The following is a 12,726-nucleotide window of genomic DNA, read 5'->3' on the forward strand; positions in this document are numbered from 1 at the left end:
ATTTGACTCCTTAAACACGACTTCTAAAAGAATGTTCATGCCTTACTCTCAGAAATATTAAAATCAATTTTAAAATTACAAGAAATCCCCAGAAGTGTTTCACAGGAGATGTATTGTAAAATTTACTAGGAAGCTCAATTTTAATTCGGTTTTTAGAAATGGACTTTATAAAATGTCCATGGCTGCAGTTTAACAAGATCAGATATTCTGAAATCCAAACCCTCTCCCACCACAAAACACCTAAATGCTGGCTAAATTAGAGCCAACAAACTTTGAAAAGCATTACTGAGTTCACAAGAACGTAAAGGAAGTCCTCCAGAACCACCACCACAACAAAAATCCTCACAAAAAATAAATAATACAATAAAAGTAGAAAATCTACTCAGAAGCCAAAGCTGCTTTGGAAGTGTGTCTAACCCAGAAACTTCCAAACTTCACTGGTTATCAACTCCACTATGGAATAGGACTTGAACTTGACAAGTGTATGATCTGAAGCTGAGACCCCTCCCCTCCCCGCACACACACATTAAGTCAGGTACTCAAAAATGACAATCTTCAACTGATAGGAATGCTTACCAAATGAACAAACCAAAAAAGCCGTCTATCTCTATTGGAACTTGGTGGAAAAAATTAATATTCTTAAAATGAATAATCTTCCTTAATAATTAGTATCAATAGCTCTTCTCTCATGGAGTCCTGAGATTTGAATTATACCATGCTCTCAATCTGTGAAACCCAATCCAAGAAACAACATTAAAATGTTTCCTAGTTGGTCACACTCCCCAGCTGGGGTTGCCAGATTTAGCAAATAGGATACAGGATACCCAGTTAAATTAGAATTATTTCTAATTTGCCTGTGTATATATACACAGATTTAAAAATCTTGTATGGGATGTATTTCTATTAAAAACACTATTTGTTGTTTAGCTGTGTACCTAAATTGCATACCTTTTTGTAATACCATTTCCCTGAGATCTGGCTCTTCTTAACAGTTCCATATTTTACACAATTTGCTTAAAAAAATTCTTACAGTTACAGTCAATCTTCTATTTACATTGTAACATAGCTCTATAGTGGTCACATGCAACTTATTTATTTTGTCCACTGACCATTCATTTATAAGAAAACATTAATATTATGAGCCAGTAGACTTAATATCTATTTGCATAAAGTTAACAACTCTGAGAATTGTTCTTCAAATTTGATATTTTGAAGCACGAAATACCATCTTCAAGACATAACTTGCTTTTCCAGTGTTCCTCCATATGTAGTGATCAATGGTTTTTAAAAATGTGCTCCAGTAACAAAAAACAGCCTTGTCATGAGTTTTCATTTCCTTCCTCTTCATTTCATGAGTCCACATGTTCTCATACTGGTGATTATTTAATAACATGCATGTAAAAAATTAAATTCTTCAAAGGATGAAATCTATTCCAAACAAAAATCATGGCAAGGGCCATGATAATTATTCATTATGAGTTGAATCTTTCCTGTTCATAAGTAATAGTGTCCATTTTAATAACACCCCTGACACTTTAAGGAATGCATTTTTATTAGTTCTTTCTTTAATGCATTCAACAAGTTCTTTTAAGCAACAGAATACATTAATAACAGTGATTTTCTTTCAATTTTCTAAAAAGATATTGAGAACTATGAACAAGAAATAAGTAGGCTTCACTCAATGGATTATTAAAAATCTTAACAAGAATTTGGGAGGCTCTTTTCTTCAGAATTAAAGTATGATTTTAGTGCTTCAAATAAATTGAGATGTCCCCAACTGTGTCTGTTAAAGAGACCCAACAGGTTTTTGAATGTGGGAATTGAAGAATACTGAATATAAAGAAAATCACAAAAATCCTTTAATTGCTCACTTTGAGCTATTGAACAGAATAAATGATGAAGAGAAAAATTTCATCACAATTAGTTCAATGTCAATAGGAAGAACATCGATACTGTTTCAGCAGTATAACACAGAACATGAGAAGGACAGCCAACATCTTCCATATAATTATTCATATTTTGTTTCACCTTTGAATAAACATTGTCTGCACCTTTACATAAACACCCAGCAAATTTCAATTTGGATTATATCCACCAAAAGGTGTACATTTTTTTCTTATTAACTTCTAATTCAATAAAAGAGTCTCTGCAAAAAATTTACTATTGTTCCTGAAGTCTTATGTGGAAGGTTTTTCCTTGGAATAGCCTTATAAGCAAGGCTTTTTCAGGAGAAAAATATTGCACAAGCAAAGGGGAATTTTTTTTTCTGCCTTGTGATAACTTGTATCCATGGCTATAACATAAAAAGGTGAGGCATTTATATCTTTGATAATTTCTGTAAAAGTGAATGGAACTGTTGCATTTTTTTATTTTTGTAGATTTCCTTTTGACACTTGAAAATTTGCTTGCAGTTTCGGAATCAGAAAATGCTTCTGGTAGAAGTATGTGCAGTTGTTTTAGCTGTAAAACTGGTGGTATACATAGCAGACAGCCATTACAACTTCTGCTGTTATTATGTTATCTTCTGAATTTTATTAATTGCTTTTCTTCAGTACTAGTTGAGGAAATCATCTCTTATGCTTAGCTGTATTATATGCTGGCTTATATGTCACTTTCCATCTTTTGTTTATATTGACTAAACAGTTGTATCCAGCACAAATTTAAATTCTTTTTCTTCATTTAAGTAATTGTCCAGTGTTTAAAATTTTCATCACAAAATTTATGCTTGCATTTTGACAAGGTTTGTGTTGTGTTTATATATATACAAATAACAATTAGATGATAGCAGCAACTACCAGAATTGAAGGATTGAATATGATAATCTCATGTCAGTGTGTCATTTTGCCTGTAACTCACGAGTCCGATTCAAAACTAACTATAAACATAGGTGAATCATTGAAAGAGCTGTGAACTAATAATAATTGAACTTGATAGCTGTTGCAGACTCCTCATTGACTGCAAAGGAGACCTATCTTCATAAGGCACGGTCTCCTGTAATGATGCCCTATTGATTTTATGTAAATATTTCGGAAACCTGGCACTCAGAGGCTGGGAGTCTGTCAGAAGCTGGAATGCTTAGGGCGTGGTGGAATTTAGCTGCCTTGCTGTGATCACTGGAGTAAAGTCCTATTGATGGCTGGCTTTTAGAAGCATGAGCGACGGGAGGCTGACCTGATTGGCTGAGTTTCTCAGCACGTGAGAGCTGACCAGGAGTTATCTCTGACTAGACACTTTGGGCAAACAGTGGTGTTTTTATTCTTCAATATGAAAAAATATGTACTTGTAGTTTGCAAGCCTCTCTTTTGGTTTTCTCTCAAACTATAGGAGTTGTTCAGATCTTCAGTTGTGGAGATATAATTCTCAGGTAGTGTTGTCATTTGTCATTTAAGCACCACTGAAGATATTTTGAAATATCTTTTATATTTTAAAATTATTTAATGAAAAAGCTGAATGTAGGCCATTTCGGGTACCCTGACAAACTCCCTAAAGAGCACAGGAAAAAATCATTAAATACAGAACATGTCGGGTATATATATATAGGGGTTGGGGGAGAGAGAGGATAGGTTATCTGGCAACCCACGTAGTAGGGACAATATGAAGATAATGTTCCGTGTATTTACAATTGTGTAACTGAAAGATTATAAAGTAAAATTAGCATAAAGTAGTGAAAAGTAGCACAGTGATGAGGACACACTTATAATGAGTACTTGTTAAAAATTAAATAAACATGGATTATGAAAACTGACTTTCAGAAATAACATTAAATAAGTGAATACTTTTAAAGTGTTACCACCCGAAGGAAAACTGCCCTTGAAGTTATAGGAAACCTCTGTGTCTTAGTTGGCAGAATAGATGTACATATTTTTAATTTTGTGTTTGTGTTTACATTATTAGCATTATTAGCATCTATTATTATTAGCATCTATTCACAGGAATCCCTGTGACATACAGTGCAACGGTATGAGAATTGACATAACTAATAATTGCTATACATTAGAATGATCATACACTTTCCTTTGAAGTCCAGCTGTATGTTGCTTTCAATATGTGTATGATTTCACTTACTATGTTATTTGCATAAATCTTGGGTTGAGGCTTTTTGCATTTTCCTTTTTACATTGTGAGTCATTTGATCTTTAAAATTTTTTAAAGAAAAAAGGTAAAAACACTGCAATCAGATGTTGTGTACCCACAGGCATTCAAGTTTCTCCTTTAAAATTTTTACCTATAGGAGGTGGGTTTGACTCCCATGTGAAATTAAGTGGTGAGAGAGTCAGTCCTTGGTGAACAAACACACACACACACACACACACACACACACACACACACACAGAGAGAATATTTCCTCACTCAAGGAAACTTCAGGAATATATCTGTTGGGTAGAACGTTCCAAGTGGCAAAACAACTAACATTCGTTCTAAGAACTTATCCGCAAATGCCAGCTGTCCAAGTTCCCTCCCTCTTCTTACTGCCTTACTAGTTACATGGCACTGCCTTCAATACCACCTTCTTCCAATTTTTAAGCACAGAGGAGTTATGTTGCTGTCATTTCTCTCTCCCAATCCAGCAACTGAATTGACTTCTTCATCTATTGAGGGTGTCTAAGGGGCAGCAGAAATTTATTTCGTTTAAGGGGAAAAGAATGTTTACTTTATAAAAGGTTAAAATGTCACTCCAGGAGCATCCTTAATCACTGCTGCTGAGAGAAAAATACCAGTATTTGGAGTGTCAAAGTGAGTCATCGCTCAGCTTGGTTCTTGAATTCCCGAATTGTTTTCCTTTCTTACTGCCCAGAGCTTGCTGAATGTTGATCATCAAAATATAATAGAGATATCGTTTCCTGTGTCCTCCCATAAAGGACTGTTTGAATGTCAAAGTGCTGGGCATTCTTGACCTTAAACTCGCTGGGCACCTCCATGGTTTTAGCCGGCAGTAGAACCACACAACATTCTCTTTCTTCCGTTAATGTGTCACTATTTTCCCATGATAGCAGAGATTTTTATACCAAAAACAGCAAGTGGTCAAGAGTTAAAATAGACTTACCAGCATGGTCCTTCTAGAGAGATCTCTGATGTGTAGGATATCTATTCCGTGTGTGTGTGTGGCAGGGGGGAGGTTGTAGTGGCCAATGGCAATTAGTATAAAAGGATTGCGTACATTTTAAAAAATGGAGACATTACTGAGTAACTTTTAAGGCTTTGCTAACGTTGTAGTAAGGGTTTATTTCATGGCTTTTTTGTTTATTTGTGACTTGGAGGATACTTATAAAGAGAGTGGCTGTTCCTCACAGATGGTAACACTAAAAGTAACGTTCAGAAACATTACTTGTTGGATTTAACGCTTTGCTGTCCTAACATATTTTGAAGAATTGAAATCTAAGCTAGTACACAATGTTCCACCCACCCTGAAACCCCTCTCCCTAATTACTAGGTTCAGGAAAGCAAAGAAACAAGGTTTGATGAATGATTCTGTTTCTTGTGGTTCAAAGACATACACACATTCTGTACTGCTTCTTTTGCTACGGCAACCAGACCATAGCTTTTCACATGTTTATCTATCTTATGAAAGCCAAGACCAGCTCTACAAACCTCAAGTGAATTTGAGTAGTGTTGACTGCCTGCCCAGCTTCACAGAAGTGACTTTTGGGTGATGCATGATCATATTTATAATGTGCTCTGGCACTTCCCTCTCTGGCTTAGAAGACTGAGTGATATCTAGTATGCTTGGAATTCTTTGACTCTTCATCTCCTACCATACCATTCTCCTTTCCTCCCCTAAACCAATTCACCATTATTTTTGGAAAAAAGAATATTGGGGAATCCAATACAGTTCAGCAAAATCTTCACATTGAAATGGGCCTAGAGGATAGTCAACAGTGAAGAACTAGGCCCACTAATATTCTTGAAATATATTGCCTCTCACTTTGGTAGCCTTTGTGTTTTTTGTTATTGCTTGATTTATTAAAATATATTAACCCAGTGACTTGGGGAGATTATATAATAGCTTGTGCAAAATAACACAGTTGTTAAAAATCTCCGGACTGTTTTCCAAACTTTGTTTCCAGTCGTACCTCGCAAGTATGACTTGTAGATGTTATTTACTACTTATTCTCACAAATTTCCTTTCATAGGTTCACAGCTTCGTATAGTAGACAACCAACACCAAAGTTGTTTTGTCAGTGATTAATGGCCAATATGGTTTCATTAACACTAACAGAAAATGGGTATAGTTTTACATCATTACTCTTCACTCAAAAATATGTCTTCTTAAACCTCTCCAGTGAAATACTTATTTTTCTCAGGGGCTAAGGGAGTAGGGCCAATGATGAAAGCATCAAGTAGAGGCCAGGAATCAGGAATAAGAAGACTCACAATAGATGATGCTAATTCTCAGGGTTCTCACCTTGTCCAGGTCCTTGACTTAATCCATAAAGGATGGATAATCAAATTGAAGCCCCTAAATACTGTGGGAACTGTTGAGAGGAGCTTTTATTATTTAAACATTGACTTATACCAATAAATGCACCTTAATAAAATAAATCTCACTAACTTTGTTCCATCTTATCTTAAATATATTCTTTTTACTGTACAGTTATGTGATGTCACTTTCAGATGGTATTATTTAGAAGTAATACCATAGCTGGGAAACAAACAACTTCTTAATCTCCAAGCCACACTGGAGATCTCAACTTTACCTATTATACTCACTTTTTAAACATAGGCTACGTCTGCATTTAAACAAAGTATGGATTTGTACATATTTTTTCCTAAAATAGCTTGTTGACCTTCAGGGAGAACCGGCAAGTCACAGTTAAGGTTATACTGAGGAGTGTTAATTAGCATTCACCAAGAAGCCTAAGGAAGACAAAGATTGATCTTTGTACTTAGAGTGGAGTAGTTGGTTTTAAGGGAATTTATAACTATAATGTCCGATAACAAAAGGACATTCTTCTAATTTAAGTTAAAATGGTTTCTTTTTCAGTTAGGAACATGCACTCATTTAAAAGCAAGGAAATTGTTTTTCCTAGTCACCAATACTGCTTATAAATTGGGCTTTGGGAGGAAAGTCTTATTTGTGATCAATAATTATGCAGTACAAAATAAACAGAAAAAGAAAGTAAAAAAGAAGTTTCTATAATAACATTAAGTGATGTTTAATCTCTAAATATAAAGGCAGTGTACAATACTCATACTCTGAAATTAAAGAATCACCTACAGGCAAAGATTAATTAGATAAATTTAATCCAATTCCTAAGCCAGACTCTGGAATGTATGAGAACTGCTGAGATGCTTGCGCAAAAGCAGATTCTGAATTCGCTACCACCCTGACCGCCCCCCAACCCCCAACTCTGTGCACCAACCTAGAGCCATTCGAGAATTAGTCCATATGCTTTGGACACACTTCTTTTAAGATGTGGTTCAAAACCTGTAGCTTGGAACCAATTGCTCCTCAATCGTGTGTAGATTAACTTTATAAGCCCCTTCTTGCATCATTACTTTCCACTAAGAGTCAAAGTTCTTACCATCTCCTGAATGTAGAGCAGACCCTAAGGTACCTTTACGCCCCTTTGTCTGCTGTTTCTAATGCCAGGAATTCCTTTCCCTCCTCTTCATCAGAAGAAAACCTTTGTTTCTTCCATAGACTATTGTCACCTTCTCTGTAAAGCCTTAATCAGGTTCTCCATTCAAAATTAGCTGCCATTTTCTTTGTGTTCCCATAGCAGCTGGGTGAAAATCTGTTCACAAGTTTGTCACTCCAATTAGACAATGAATTCCTCAAAAGGAAAAATCGATAATCATTTTCTCCATATTGCCCTGTGTTACTTGGCATTTATTGGTTCTATTTTACTTTGAGGAATCAATGAATATTACACCTAGTTTATCTTGTTTTTTAAATGATGTTCTTTATGTGCAAGATTTAATTATGAAAATATTTTACAGTCCAAAAATATTGGAAAAGTTTTGGGACTCAACTTCTTTGTTATATTGGGTGGTCTTGAAATATCATTTAAAAAGGCTTCATGCTTCATTTTTATTGTATTTTTCTCTAGCTTATTGAGATGTAGTTGATATATAACATTGTGTAAGTTTAAGGTATACAAAGTGATGAGTTAATACATACATATATTGTGAAAAGATTACTAAAATAAGGTACTCATCATTTCTCATAGTTACCGTTTTGTGTGTGCGTGGTGGGGATGAGAAGCCCAGGATGTTAAACACATTGCCTTATGTTCCTCAGATACATAGAAATCAAGCTGGGATTTGAATTCAGGTGTTATGACTCCTAGTCCAGAGTTATTTCAGACCTTTCTTAGGGAATGTCTCTAGAATTCATGTTACCATCTCCTAAAAAACTCAATATCTGCCTGTGTAGTGTTGCAGTGAATAGGTCTGGGATAGTCAACTGAGTAGGAAAAAAATAATGGATAAAAGGTTGGATTCTCTTCATGGTGATTTCCCAAGAATGTGTACTTTCATCCAGTTTTTCACTGCGCCATTAGCTTTGATAAAATGTACACATTCATTGGTTCAATAACTAGGAATCAAAAAGCACACACAAGCAGCAGCCACTGTGGAACACAAAACACGCCATAGTCAGCATTAGATTTGAGCCTGAGAAGAGCAGTGACTCCCTTAGGACATGTGCTGACACACTGTAACTTGTGTATAGAAACTTGTTTCTCAATGTATAGAAACAAAAGGCTGAGATGTAAAGTGGTTTCTACCCATTTGGGTAAGTCACAAGTTCCATTCAGAATTTGATGAAAACTATGTACCTTTTCTCAGACCTAAAGTTGTTTTTGGAATTCACATTATTGTGCAAGTTAAATTTAGCATATAATTACTGGGGGTAGGTCTGTCCCATAAAGCATACCCATAGTGAGCCTCAGTCTCTCTCTCTCTCTTCTCTCCCTCTCTCTCTCTCTCTCTCTTTCTCTCTCACACACACACATACCACACTCACTCACAAGCACATATTCATTTTTCACTTTGTGACCATAGTTTAGGCTTAAAAGTCTGTAGTGAAAGTTACATTACATTCTATGTGCCTGTGATTTTTATATAAAGATCAGATTTTCATTATCTGTCAGTCAATCAAAGGGGCTTTTAGTCTGTGAAGATAATCTTTTTAATTTTTATGTCAATAGTGATTTTAAGAAATTAGCAATTTGGGGGAAATAGCTGACTACTCTTCTAAATTGAATCTTCATTTTAAAAAATTCTTCTATAATGTGCATTTCTCATTTTGTTCTATTCATGAAAAATCGTTGGCTGTTGATGTAATATTTTAACATCAAAAAGTGGATATTTATAAAGGTTTGCAGTCTACTCTTTATTTTCATATTTTATTTGTCAAGTAAGTGGTTCATCTATTTTCTCATTCCCAGAATATAGGTAGGAATTTCTTATTATACTTGAGAAAAACAAATAATAAAATATCCAAAAATATACCTCTGCCATAATTATTTCTGGCTGTAAAACTAGCTTATACATCATGTTAGCTCCTAACAGAAAACAATAAAGTGAGAAAAAGTTTCAAGTGCATAAAGCCTATGACTTTTCACATTATAGTGTTCAGGGAAATAGACATGTTTCTGCAGTATATTTGGGGATGAGTGTTGGCAAATTCTTGTGAAATTCAAATCTTGTGTAATTAGAAACTTAATTGCAGTGTTTGGAGTGTGTTTGAATCAAATTTTGAAGTAGCACAGCTGTACTATCAAGTTCCCTTAGTGGACTTCTAGAATCTTGGTGTAAAGGTCCTTTTTGTGAATTTCAATTGAAAGTTTCCGAGATGGGGTAGAATTAATGTATACATGTAAAGAATTTCATTTGGTGGATAATAAGAGTAAATCTGAAGGAAATTCCATTTATAGGTCAATAATCTGGATTTTTTTCTGAGTTGCCTTGATTTCATTAAGCTTAATTAAGATTGTTCAGCTTTTACTGTGTCATTATTCTTTACTTGAAACATAATCTATTCAGTTAGTTCTTCGGAACAGGAAAATAAATTCCTACAACTATTTTACTAGCAAATATTGAAAAAATTGATATGGAATACACTTGTAGGATATGAAAGCTGTGGAATATGCAGAATAAGATCAAATACAATGATTTTGTCTTGAATCATTGACAAGGAGGTTTAGTTACTTAGGCAGTAAAATAGCATCTTTATCAAATAATCTTACTTTCAAGGACATCTCAAATCATAAACTCCAAAGGACAGTGTTATATTGAGTGTCTTGTGTTCCTTGAATAAAGGTAATGTAGTTTTCTTGTAGAGGTTATTAGAATTCAATTATTGCACTAAGTATTAGGGATAAGTTATGCAGAGCAGTTCTCAGGAAGCTGTTGGATGGAAGTTACTATCAGAGAGCCCTCCACAAAGACGGATGAATCACAGAACCTTTTGCTCTTCAGGAACACTGGTAGAAAGATACCTTCATTCTCCCTTAAAGCCTTCAATTTTGAATTTGGCTGAAGGTCAGCTGATATATAATTATAACCATATGAGGTTATCACACCTGTTGCTTTGTGCCTTAGGATGCTAGACTTAAAAAAAAAATAATGGCAGGTTGTATGACCCTGCCTTTGATGACTTTTGACTATATTACAAAGCTATATACTACATATATATTGCAAAGCTATAGCAATCAAAGCAGTATGGTATTGGCATAAAAATAGACTCATAGTTAATGAAACAGGATATAGAGTCCAGAAATAAACCTATGCATATATGGTCAATTAATTTGCAGCAAAGGAGCCAAGACTATGCAGTGGGGAAATGAAAGGACTGTCTCTTCAATAAACGGTGTTGGGAAAACTGAACAGCCATGTGTAAAGAATGAAACTATACTACTATCTTATATTATACACAAAAAAATTATCTCAAAATAGATTAAAGACTTGAATGTTAGACCTGAAACCATAAAACTCCTAGAAGAAAACATAAGTAGTAAGCTCCTTCATAGTGGTTTTGGCGATGATGTTTTGGATCTGACTGCAAAAGCAAAGGCAACAAAAGCAAAAATAAATAAGTGGGGCTACATCAAACTAAAAAGCTTCTGCACGGTGAAGGAAAGCATCAACAAAATGAAAAGACAACCTATGGAATGGGAGAAAATATTTGCCAATAATATAATAAGCGGTTAATAACCAAAATATATAGAGAACTCATACATCTTAATAGCAAAAACAAAAAACAAACAAAAAAACAATCTGATTAATAAATGGACAGAAGATCTGAACAGACAGACTTTTTCTAAAGAAGACATATGTATGACCAAAAGATACATAGAAAGATGCTCAACATCACTTATTACCGGGGAAATGCAAATCAAAACCACAGTGATAGCACCTCACACCTATCAGAATAGCTATTATCAAAAAGACAAGAAATAAGTTTTGGCGAGGATATGGAGAAAAGGGAACAGTTTTGTAATGTTGGTGGGGACGTAAATTGGTCCAGCCACTATGGAAAATAGTTTGGAGATTCCTCAAAAAATTTAAAATAGAACTATCATGTGATCCAGCAATTCTACTTCTGAATATTTATCCCAAGAAAATGAAAACACTAACTCCTAACGATATATGTACATTGTGACATTATTTACAATAGCCAAGGCATGGGAATAACCTACGTGTCCATCAGTGGATGACTGGATGATGAAAATGCAATATACACCCACACACACAAACACACACACACACACACACACAATGAAATGTTTAGCCATAAAAAAGAATGAAATCTTGCCATTTGCAACAATATGGATGAACCTCGAGGGTATTATGTTTCGTGAAATAAGTCCGACAGAGAATGACAAATTTCGTATGATCTCACTTAAATGTGGAATCTAAAACAAACAAACAAAAACCAAGCTCACAGATACAAAGAACAGATTGGTGGTTACCAGAGGCAGAGGTTGGGAGGTGAGAGAAATGGGTGAAGGTGAATAAAAGGTAGAAACTTCGAGTTAAAAAAACATTAATTTACAGCATGATGACTGTAGTTAATAGTACTGCATTACATACTTGAAAGTTGCTAAGAAAGAGAGTACAGTCACCCCTTGGTATCCACAAGGGACTTGTTCCAGGACCTCCTGCAGGTACCGAAATTCACGAATGCTCAAGTCCTTTATATATATAAAATGGCATGGTACAGTTGGCCCTCTGTATTTGTAGATGTGGAACCTGTGGATGTGGAGGGCTATCTGTACATCTTAAAGGTCCTTATCATAAGAAAAAAAAATTGTAACTATGTATGAGAAAGGATGTTCACTAGACATTGTTGTTATCATTTTGCAATACATACAAGTATCGAATTATTAGTTGTACACCTGAAACAAATATAACATTATATGTCAATTATACCTCAACATTATTAATGACAGGTTGTATGATCCTGCCTTCGATGACTTTTGACTGTGGAAGAGTAACTGTGTGCATGCAAGTTGAATCTAAGTAGAATAAAGGAGACAGTAAAGCTTTATGCATCCAAAGATTGTTCTTAAATTTGACCCTTTATAAGTCAATTCCTTTTGATGAAATAAATATTGCCTTGAGAGATATAATCCAAGGATAGTGGCAAGCTATTTGTGTTTTATATAAAATATGACTTAATTAGATGTTTTCCTTGTGGAATTAAGAGCTATGAAGAGAGAAGAGAGAACACTGTGTATCATAAGTCTGGAGAGAAAATAATCTTGGAAAATGATGACT

The 12,726-nt window shown here is 34.8% G+C and overlaps 1 protein-coding gene across 5 annotated transcripts in view; it reads left to right on the forward strand.

Moving 5' to 3' along the window:
- LINGO2 (leucine rich repeat and Ig domain containing 2) overlaps window positions 1-12,726 on the forward strand; it is a 1,216,268-nt gene that overhangs the window by 603,208 nt on the left and 600,334 nt on the right. The window lies entirely within an intron of this gene.

This window comes from Balaenoptera borealis (genome assembly GCF_965194805.1).
Source record: "Balaenoptera borealis genome assembly, chromosome: 8".
Taxonomy (NCBI): domain Eukaryota; kingdom Metazoa; phylum Chordata; class Mammalia; order Artiodactyla; family Balaenopteridae; genus Balaenoptera; species Balaenoptera borealis.